At 33.7% G+C, this 12,183-nt stretch overlaps 1 pseudogene; it reads right to left on the minus strand.

Moving 5' to 3' along the window:
• Window positions 1-7,792: 7,792 nt before the first annotated feature.
• Window positions 7,793-9,223, minus strand: LOC138339166 (zinc finger protein ZAT9-like; annotated as a pseudogene).
• Window positions 9,224-12,183: the final 2,960 nt, after the last annotated feature.

A 12,183-nucleotide genomic window follows, 5' to 3' on the forward strand; every position in this document is an offset into this window, starting at 1 on the left:
AGATAGCATCCCATACCACCAACTACCCTAAGTAGTACATTCTTTTAGAAGGTTTGACACCAAGTCTTCCCGTTCGGAAGGTCCTACCTAGTGCAATGAGTAGATAGCGTCACATACCAGCACCCACCCTAAGTAGTACGTTCTTTCAGAAGACTTAGTTCAATCAATTCTTTTTGTGGAGGGTTAGCTTAACCGACGTTGACCATGATAGTTAGGCATGGAATCCCGACATTAACCCCTATTGGACACTTGCGTAGAGTAAGGTCATTCTTTTTAGCTTTTACATGGATTTTCCAATGGCTACACCTATGCGGGCACATAGTTAAGGGATAAGGAGATTTCTACTAAGTAATCATTCTCTACTCACGAGGAGTACTCATCTCAAGAGGTACATTGGAATAAAACATCTCAACTCACCAAGTGTAATCACCCATTCTTCCTATCCTCTCGGTGCTAGACATAACCCCCACAGATTCTAAACACTTTAAACTATACGTTAAGGATTGCTAGTGAACACCACATCTCAACTCACAAAGGGCATTCATCCTCCGACCTATCTTTGAAAGCTCTTAGGATGTAACGAGGTTGCTACTAAATACTTCGTCTCAACTCATGAAGAGTGTCCACCTCAAAACTCCTCTATTTGCTAAATTTAACTTCATACATTCATTTAAATGTGTGTGAGTACTCGTGAGCACATCTTGCATACAAATATCATTTCATTAACATTAGCTTCTATACATGCTTTAGTCCTACATTCATCAATTTACACACTTTACATGCTTCACAAGTCATATACTTTACCTAGGCATAATCTAAACCAAACATGCGATTCAACTTCACAAAACACAAGACAAGACTTATCTTCAATATCACTTCATTTCATATATGAGGCCTTCAAAGCCATACTCACAAAACATAGTAAGTAATATCAATTTCATCAAATAAACACCGCCACCACGAATGTGGACTATACCAATCAAGAGCAATTTACAATAAGAACTATGCAATATGAAAAATTCACCATTTAACAAAGCCATAATAAATTATAATCAATTTCTCAACATTTCATTATAATAAGTCCCTTAGGGCAGTAGCTAAACCAATATGGAAACATAAGAAAACCAAAGTTCATATCCTACCAAAACATGCTCATTTAACCCATCTCTTAACCTAAAAGTTTGAAATATGCATATACATGAGTTCTTAGGTTTTTAACATCAAAATAATCAATTCATACAAGAATAAACGCATTTAAACTATTAGAATACTTTTAAAAGAAGACCCAAACTTAAAATCAAAGATAGAAGGAATTTGAGTTTGAAAACCCTTTTTGAAATCCTTTGGAAAAGGCTCCTTGAATGGAAGAGGGTTCAAGGATGGATACCATATCTCAAAGAAAAGGAAACCCACTAATTTTGGTAAAGATACATGTCCAAACCATCCCTCCTTGCCTTCCTTGAGTCTTAGCTTCAATGGTGACTTTGGGAGAGTTTTCTTTTGAGAGAGAGTTTGAGTATTTGAAGTAAGGGGTCTTGTCTAGGTCTAGGGTTTAAAACAAACTTAATATAACTTAAAAAATAGTAAAAGTATTGACCTAGGGTTAAAAAAGACTTGGGGTGAATTTACATAAAACACCCAAGTTGGCAGCAACTTTTCACAGCTTTTCGAAGTAGCCAATCGACGACCCAAGCTACTGGGTGTCGATGATTTCACGGCCCGTGCTGCTGGGCATCGATGGAACAAGGCTGGTTCAAGGGAGGGCTGGACCTTTCACCAAGTATGAATGACGGCCCCAGTCGACAGGGCGTCGATGGGCCCACGCTCAGTAGACTGCTCCATCTTTTGGGCAGTGTTCTTGGTTGTCTTGTCCGATTCTTGGGCCCTTCATCTAGGGCCCCTTGCGGGTCCTAGGTGGGCGCGTAAACGGATGTTAAACCCCTTAACTAAGTCGTTTAGGTATTAGTAATACCTCACATACATATATTTAGTAATACTTGTACAATACAGAAGAATGTCTCTTTGTATCGAACCAAACCACGGAAGAACACTCCACCAAAGCTTACATACATATATTTAGTAATACTTGTACAACATGTACAACACAAGGGGCATTATAAAAAAAATATAGCAACTTCATCGAAGCTCACATACGTATATTTAGTAATACTTGTACAATACAGCTCATGTCTCTGTGTATCGAACCAAACCACGGAAGAACACTGATATTTGCATAATAACAAGGGTGAACGAGTAGATCCCTTTTTTAAAATAATAAGGGTAAAGGATTTTAAAATAACATGGTTGAAGGAGCAGACAGAGTGCTAGTTTTAATTTAGTTCCTTTCTCGCATACATCTATATTGATTTTTCAGCCAGCATTAGCTTCTCCAAGCTACTGCTATTTCATTAGTGACAATAGTGATTTTTTGTCACAACACAAACATTTTCTTCAATATGATGCAAAATGGTGAAATGTTCCTTCTATTTACAAAATAATAAAAAATGTTGTTTGAAAAATAGATGATACATTTTATACATATATCATATCAACGGAATGTTCCACTAGTTATAGCAAATAGTTGAAGTAGAGATGCCATGATATTTCACTAATATAGCAAATCTAAGAAATATAAAATGTATAGTGATCGATCAGTCAAACTGGACTCTATAAAGTGGTGAATTCATCTATGAAATGGCCATTCATCATTGACCTATATTACATTCAAATTGCTCAATCCATACTAATATTATATCATGCTATTTTGCATTCGCATTACTTTCAAATGAATCTGAAACACATTCTTTAGGATTTGTGAGACTGTGAAGTTTGTTGGTGTTCACCTTGCTTTGAACGTGATTCGAAACTCCTATTTCTCAAATTCGTTCTTCTCCCAAAATCCTCGGCGTTAGTTGCAGGCACAATACAAAACATCTAAAATCCTCAATGTTAGCCCCGAGGATCATTCAACACTCCCTCCTCTTTATATGAAGTCGTGGTTGTTAGAGTATACTTTAAGGGAGGTTAGTCTTTGCTGCATTGGTTCTTTTTTCTCTCCCTCCTAAGCATAGCTATTTTTATGAGGATTTCTCCACCTCCCTTTTGTTTTAAATTAGGTGATTGCCTTATGTTTTACTGAGTTTATTCAAAAATTTCTCTTTTGTAAATAGACTTGATTTCTTCTCACATTTGAAAAGTATTGTTCTTTCATCTAAACAACCTATGGCTGAGCAATCTCAAATGGTCTTATTGGAAGGAGCTTTCCAATTAGCTTTACCTACTCTTCCCGAAGTATTGACTGATAATAAACTACACGTTATAATTAGAATATTCAGAAATCAGAATACATTGTTTTACCCATTCAGAAAGAGAACTCCAAATATTTATAGGACATATATTGTAGAGACAAAAGGTGAAGATTTATATAAAAGAATTTTACAGGGTGATTAAGACGTGGCAAATAAGATGATGCGATGCTATAAGATGTAGATTCTGGAATCTGGAAGAGTAGTGGAGAAAGTCACATGATGTTGGTGAGCGATTGTCAAGATTTGCTAGAGGCATTTGAGGAAGCTGTTACTCGTGGAGGAAATAGAAGCGGCAATTATTTTATTTTAATCTAATGAGAGATTTCATAAATCCACATATTACAAAGCATAATACTTGTTCATAATGAGGAGAAAGGGACAGTTGTGAACAAATGCTTCATTACTTCAGTAGCCTTTAAACCTTTCAATGATACCTTTATCTCTGGTGAATTGTTTTTGAAATGAAACTTTGTTGCGACTTTTGATAACCGACAGCTAGGTTATAAGTCGCAATTGATTCTATGATTGAATAGCAGAAGTGCTACTTAGTAGTAGAAATTCAGAGAGACAGACAGGGGACTCTTTCATACTTGTAGTTCATGTAAATTAAAAAGTTGCTTACAAATTTGAGACACCATATGGTCAAGATCTGAGTAGGAATTATTTGATGGATTTACAACATGTATAATAATTTCTAAGCTGACAGCCTATAGATTTGAATTTCATCAAAGCATGAAGGTCAAGTATTTTCAAATTTTTAGTAGTGTGTCAAAAATAGCAATTAAATGGATCAACGATTAATCAAGTGAAGTCAACATACTTTCAGAATAAGCATCACAACAAAAACCTGAAATGTTGTTGTCAAAGAAAAATGACGTAGGAAGCAGACCTATGTGTCTTCCCATAAGAAGCGGCTGCTATCTTCCAGCCATCTTGATCAAGTGATTCCATCGGAACCATCCAAAGAGCCAAAACAGTCCCAGTAGTAGTTGCAAATGTCAAAATAAAGAAGAAAGAAACTGATTAGGAAATGGAAAAAAATAAAGCTTTTGATGAGAGAAACTACATGTAACAATCCAACCCCTCGGATTAAGTATTAGCACTCCATTGCTTGATTTAAAACTTCCAGTAGGTTTATACAATGTTTTGGGATATGTTGGGAAGGTCGATTTGGGATTCGAGGGGTTCAGGGTGTAAAATATGATAAAGTTGATTTTTGCAATATCATATAGATTATTCTAGTATATTTTCTAGAATAGTCTAGTGTAGAATCTAGAATTGTTATCTTCAAGTTATATCTAGATATTCTAGAGTAGAAGATAAAGATCACTAAAATTTTCTTTGTAGAAGTATCTAGAAGAATATCTAAAACCATCCATGAACAAGTATAAATATGGGTGGTCTTGTACATTTGTAATCAACCAAATAGTCTTCTTCTATACCAAAGTTCTTCTATCCAATATACTCTCTCCCTTCTAGCTTCCTCTTCCTTAGTTGAATCTTTCGATCTTAGTTAACGATCTTGAGTTAGCAGAAGGCTTCCCAAATTATACTTTTCTTCTGTAATTCACTACATGGTATCAAAGACATAGTCATAGATTGGCTAGTGGGATTTATTTCAAGATCGGATTGGTGTAGATTCAACTAGTTTGTCTATATGGATTTTAGAGGCCATGTTAATGGATTGGGGATGGAGTTGTTGAATTAGTCAAATTACAAAGTATGAAAAACATGTATGAAATCATACATTGTAGGAGAGAATTTGTGGGATATTGTTAACGGGAATGACACAAGTCCTCCTGCTGACGGACCAAAAAATAACAGTGTATACAAGAAGTGGAAGACAGTTAATGCGAAGGAGGAGTTCATTCTAAAGAGGACAATCTCCTCCAATTTATTTGATCACATTGTAAAGTATAAATCAGCTCACAAGATATGGAGGACCCTCGATCACTTGTTCAACAAAAAGATTGAAGCTCGACTGCAGATATTGGAGAATGAATTGGCCAACACCACTCAATGTAATCTTTCTATTTTCTAGTATTTTTTGAAGATTAAGAACTTATGTTCTGAGATATCTTTGTTGAATCCGAAAGAGGCTATTCCGGAAGCACGAATAAGAAGAATAGTAATTCATGAATTAAACGTGAATACATTCCATTTGCGACGTCGATTCAAGGATGGGCTTAACAACCAACCTTGGAGGAATTTGAAAATTTATTATCGTCACAAGAATTACTAGCCAAGCAGTTGGCTAGTATGTTTGTCAAAGGAGAAGAAAATGCTCTGGTAGCCAACAAGAGGAACTTTAAAGGAAAAACAAGAAATATGCTACACTCTCGATCCTCAGATGGATCACTCTCACCTAGACAGAAGGAAGTATTCTAACTATTATGGTAAGAAGCCTCTCAGATGTTATCGTTGTGGAGAAATAGGGCATACAAAAAGATATTATTGAGCCAAAGAGAGCAATATGGCTCAAAAAGTTGTTGAAGAAGAAGAAGACTGGGCTCAAGCAATAGATGCTATGGTTTCCATCAACCTTGAAGAAAACCTGATCGAGGATTCAGAACGTAATACAGTCGATTACATGGAGAAGCAAGACAATGATTTCATCGATATGAAGCAACGAAATCTTTTTCTCCCTTCTATCTTCCTCTTCCTAAGTTGAATCTTCCGATCTTAGTTAACAATCTTGGGCTAGCAGAAGGATTGCTGAATTATACTTTTCTTTTGCTATTCTATACAGGGGGTGTTTCGGCACACTTTGAATAGATTTTGCTAGTGCAGATTTTCTACTGATAGAGCATGCATCGTGATCCTAGGTAGTACAGATTTAGCTAGTTCTAGAATCTTGGAACAAATTTAGATAGTATAGATTTAGCTAGGGTAGATTTTGGTCTAGCCTTTTCCGCTCCTGTCAATGAAGGTCTAAGCTTTTTGTCAATCAATCCAATCTGATTTACAAGTTATGGATTAGTCTAGCGCTCCAGTTATAGATATTTCCGATAAACAACAAATAATTCTATTACTTGAAAGGGAATAAAATTTCAACATTCTCTTTTCAGTGGGTTTACGGTGTGAAGTATCATGCTCCTATGTATAAATTTTCTTGACAAACATCAAGTTGTTTTGAATAATTGCAAGTAAAATATGACTTGGTCTATTTGTTTTTATGTAGGACTCTTTTGATATCTTGTTTAGTGTAGCTTTTGTTGACAGTCTTTACAGTTATGCACTTATTTTGTTCTTAACAACTATGTTGTTCGGATTCTTCACAAAATATCAAGAGTTTGTGTCGGATTTGCTAAAAATAGTATATTATTGGAGATTCTATCATGGGTATAACATCGAAATTTAACAAGATAGGTAGAATTAAAAATTATGTTAAAAATACAAACCATGTGACATAACTTTTGAACGAGGGGAAGTTTTGCAAATTGTGTAAGATTTTTGAGAAATTTAACAAGATAGGTTGAATGAAGAATGTGTCAAATTTATATGACCTAAAAAGTGTAATGAAGTCGATATAATTTGTGAACAATGCAAAATTTAAAAGACTTAATACAAGGAACTAAAAAAGGGAAGAAAATCAACTAATTTAAGGAAATTACATGTAATTAACTTTGAAACTTATATCAATAAGAAATAAACTTCTACTATAGGAAAAGTAAACATCCTAAAGATATAATATAGAACCATATAATAAAATTCCAAAATAAAAACATATGAACAATTAAAAATATATATAGATAAAAGATTTTTTTTTGATTTCACTCGATGTTCGGTACCTGCATTAGAATTCGACTAAATCCGAATTCGCATCGAACTGTCCCACATTAGGGGGGTAAAGCGCTCCCTGACAAGCAATTAGTATCGTCAAGCCGTAAAACTTATAGATAATAACAAAAATAGGTAGAATAAGGATCGTACTAAAATCATACGACCTACATAACTTGCAATCAAGTGTACGTAAATGTGGTAAGACTTGTGAATCATTTAACATATAATTAAATTGTGATTATGTAAATATGCCAAGACTTTGGAACAGAAAAAATAGTATAGTAGAATGAAAGATTAAATCCATATCGATATTTTATCAATCCAACAAAATTTCTAACCAATTTAACAATATAACAACCTTAAATTATCCAATTCAAAACATGTTTTTTTTTTAACAAAAAAATATACAAAGCCAAATAAGTAAAGTCATTGTAATAAATAAATTTTAACAGACTTAACATGTATATAAGGAACTTAAAAACGAAAGAAAATCAGAACAAAATCAACTACTATGATTAAAGGATATTACATATAACATATATCAATGAGAAATAAACTCCTACTACCTATGGAAAAGTAAACATCCTAATCAAAAGATCCAATAAAACCATATAATAAAATTCCCAAATATAAAACCTAATTTAATCATACTTTTGGATTATTATTATTATTATTATTATTATTATTATTATTATTATCTATTATAATAATGTATCATCATCTAAATGAGGCAATTCATTAAGATCAAAATCAAGAACTTTACTTGCATTTTGACTTGATGATTCTTCTTGATTATTTGTAAAATGGCTCCTTTGATGACCTCCAAGTGCTTGTCCAGTAGGAAAAATCTTGTCACAAAATTTGCACTTATGAACATTATTATTATTGGATCCATATCGATCATTAATAATAATGTTGCCATAATTATTGATTTCTTGATTTCCCAATTGACCATGATCTTGAGTATTATTATTATTCTCTTCATGATTTCTAACCTTAATTTCATCGATCGTGTTCTCAATACTAATCTTGAACTTGTTATGACTCGATCTGTGTCCACCTAGTGCTTGATAAGTCGCAAACATCTTTCCACACACATTACATTTGTATTTGACCTCCACTGATTTCTTGAGAACCAGGCTGGGGACCTAATCCTGGCTCGGTTCCAATTTGACTAGCTCCTTCTCCCTCTTCCTATTCTTGGTTTCTTCGCGATTCTTTTCTTTAGTATCATCAACAACAACCCCCTTTTTCTTAGATTTATCCTTCAAATCGCGAAAAGCAACTTCTTTAGGAGCACTACCAACTGAAGTGCTACTACTCATCATGACCTCTAACCTATTATTGTTGTTGTTGTTATTGTTCACGTCTCCATTGACTAAATTTATAAGCTGTTGAACCGCGTCATGTAGCTCCTTATCATCATCCATTATAGTACTACTTACACTTCTCTTTTGAGGGGATCTACCTCGTCTATCCTTCGCACCCCAATCCTTCAAAGGAGGTAGTTCAACCACATTTAAATGAACTCCTCCTCCTCCTCCTCCTCCTCCTCCATCTTCTTCTTCTTCATCTCGAAGACTAGCAAAACGATCCTCAAAACCCTCATTCACATCCTCAAAACTAGCTTCATCAAAACCCTTACTTTTCGATATTTTTTTACTAGGGGGTTTCATACCTCTCCATTCTCTATCAGGATGACATCTCATATGTCCAAATAAAGATTTCTTAGATGAAAAATTCTTATGACAAATTTCACAACTTACAACCACATCTCCCATCTCTTCTTCTTCTTCGAGAACAACTTCTTCGTCGTCATCAACACAATCATCAATTCTTGATCTTTTTATCAAAGATTTTTTCTTCTTCAAAGATTCTTCTAATCTTTGATTTGCTTGAACATGTGCACTACTCATATGTCCACCTAAAGCTTTTCCTGAGCTAAACTCTTTTCCACACTCACAACATGTATGATCTTTCTTTTGCTTCATCAACAACATGTTCTTTTCTTCATCTCCGCGACTTTCATCTTTATCTTTCTTGAGCTTAAGATTTATCTTCACCTTAAAATTACTTGAAGATAAACCTTTTTCACAAGATCCATTATTTTCTTGATCATCTTCAGCTTCCATTTTTGTGGAGTTGAGAAATCAAGAAAGCAAGAGCTAAAATCAAGAAAAGGAGTGAAAAGCAATGAAACCCTAAAAGAAAAAGGGAAGACAAAATGGTTAGTAAAAGAGTAAGGGAGTATAAGAGACATAAAAGATATGGTAAGTGAGTAGGATTATAGAATTAAAAAAAAAATTAAACAAATTAAATTAAATATTTGAGTAATACAGAAAGAAAAAGTAAATTTCATTTATAGAAAATTAACATCCCAAAATTCAAGCTCGGAAAGTTAGCTACTTTGTAAGACGTATAAATGAAAAAGAAGAATATAGAGTATATCCTTTAACACAAAACCTTTTTATTTGGTTTCCTACTAGGATCTCGGTATCAGTAATAGGACGCTCGACTAATTCAAATTTACACTAACTAGGTTTCTTTATAGAGATTAAACAGGATTAATCATTCATTATCGAGATTCGTTTTCATATTTAAGGCTCGAACTCGAGAGTAAGTAGCGAAATAAAAATCTCGAGATTTTATATATATATATATATATATATATATATATATATATATATATATATTTGTGTGTGTGAAAAGGCTAGATCAAAACTCATTCCCTCCTGAAGTTTCTTCAAAAACCTCCATGAGAGCTCTTAGTGAAGATAGAGCTTGAAGATGGATTTTCAATGGAGTTTCTTCTTCAATTATAATTGGATTCTTCTAAGAAGGTATAGTAGTTCTTCATCTAAGGCTTTCTATCACGTTAGAGTCAATTTTAAAGATGATTTGCAAAGATATCGAAAAGATGAAAAAGTTCAATTTCTACTCTAATTCTTGGGTTCTTGCATAAAACGTTTTGTAACCTTAGGATATGATATTACTGATGTATAATTTATTTTTCCAATGAAATTCTCCATGAACCCTTGAACTTCTCAAATCTCTCAATTTGACTAAAATATGGGTTATGTGATCATGCTTTGATATTATTGAATTCATGTGTACATTGTTATGGACTCTTGATTTATGTATAGATTATGATTGTATGGTTTATAGGCTGTTTCAATTTGATCAACTGAGTATTCTATATTCTTAGATCCATTGAATATTAAGCTTATTGAATTGATATTGACTTAATGCTTATGAATTGTAGTGTAGTTTTCTATGGCCTATTGAATGATATAGGAATTGTATTCAATTGATGTCTAATTGATCTTAGATTGATTAATCTATATTGAATTGACCTAGATTCATTGAGTATTATAGTTTATGTATTGAATTGATGTTCATGACCATGGGTAAGGGTCTTATGGTATTGAGTTGGATGATTTAGCTTTGGATTGAAGTGGTGAGATTGAATGGGTGGTATGCTGCCCTAAATCTATTTATATTATGCATAGCTTTTTTGTTATAATAATGATTGGTATGGTCCACTTATGGTGGCGGTGCTATGTGAATGATATGACCTTGTCATTGTTACTTTATGTATTGTGATGATCATGACCTTGTCAGCACTACTTGAAGTACTAAGATGATTTGTGTAGTTGATTTATGTGAAGTATAAGCATATTAATCTACATGTGATCAATGTGAAAGTATGTGTTCTTCTATTGATATTAGGTGATCATGTTAGACTATGACTATGTCTTTATATGTGTAGTGTTAGAGTTGATACATGATTATTCCTACTTGACTATATGAGTCAATGATGGTTATATTGATAGTGTTATAGTAATGTATAGGATGACATAAAGATGATAAGGGTCATTCCTAAGTACTTCAAAGAATTATATGCTATATGAAAGAAAGTAAAGTATGTTGTGTCTTGTTTTGGTAAACTTGTGTCCCTTACTTGATACATTTATGGAGATATATGAATATGAGATGTCTTGACTAGGTAAGCTTACTGCACCCTTCTAATGTATGAATGAATGACATGTGAGACCTTAAATGATGTTAAGAAGGTCATGTACGTGGAACCTAAAACCTAGTGATAAGTTTATGAACATTGAAGTCGAAATTAGTAATGGTATCCTTCATGTAATGAATGATGGACTTAAGTTTGATAGAATGGAACGACATCATATTATCCTTAGGAAATTCATTATGAGTTATCTATGTCACCATTGTAAGGTAGCCCTAGAGGATCTCTTTAGTTGGGTAAATATAATTGGGTTATGAACTTGATATAGAATACCTTTATATGAACCTTTAACGTAAATGAATCTATGAGAACAAAGGCTAGCACCGAGTGAATATGTTACGGGAAGTAGCTCTACTTGAGAAGGAAACTAGAGTACAATATATCTCTACTTGAGAATGAGTCTAGAGTGCATAAAAGCCCTTCATATTCCTTAACCATGTGTCTACATGGGATGTGTCATTTTTCTACACTTGGAAAGTAAAACACCCTCATCGGAGTAGGTTAGAACTCCGAATTCCATGTTTAGCTATCATGGTCTATGTCGGTAATTGCCTAGTCTCGTCATATGGGAAACCTACTAGCATTAGAGAAGTTCTATGAAGTTTAGGTGGTGGTATGGGACACTATCTAGACATTGCATAATAGACTTTAATAATGCTAGTTAGAGTTCCTAGGTCTTGTCCAAGACCATACTTACTTGAATGTCATCAGGTGATGAATGAGTCTTAAATGAAGTAAGGAATATAATGACTTAAGTTCAGAAAGTATATTAAATGAATAAGTACTTGTGTTGAGTAGTTAAGGGTTTTTTAGTTGAGGTGTGAAGGGGTTATAGGAATGGTCACTTCGTATTTTACCTAGATAAGTCTTAAGAATGACTTTAGTTAGGGAAGTTGGTTGATTATGTAAACATGATCCAAACTAAGGTAGTCTTAAGGATTACATAGGTAATCTTGAAGATGCCAATCATGGATGTTATCTTCTTGATTTACTTGAGTATGTCTTCGATAACTTTTGGAAGGGAGAATGTCATGTTATATGTATGTTGTTGTATTAAGT

This window comes from Solanum lycopersicum, chromosome 10 (assembly GCF_036512215.1).
Source record: "Solanum lycopersicum chromosome 10, SLM_r2.1".
NCBI classification, from domain to species: domain Eukaryota; kingdom Viridiplantae; phylum Streptophyta; class Magnoliopsida; order Solanales; family Solanaceae; genus Solanum; species Solanum lycopersicum.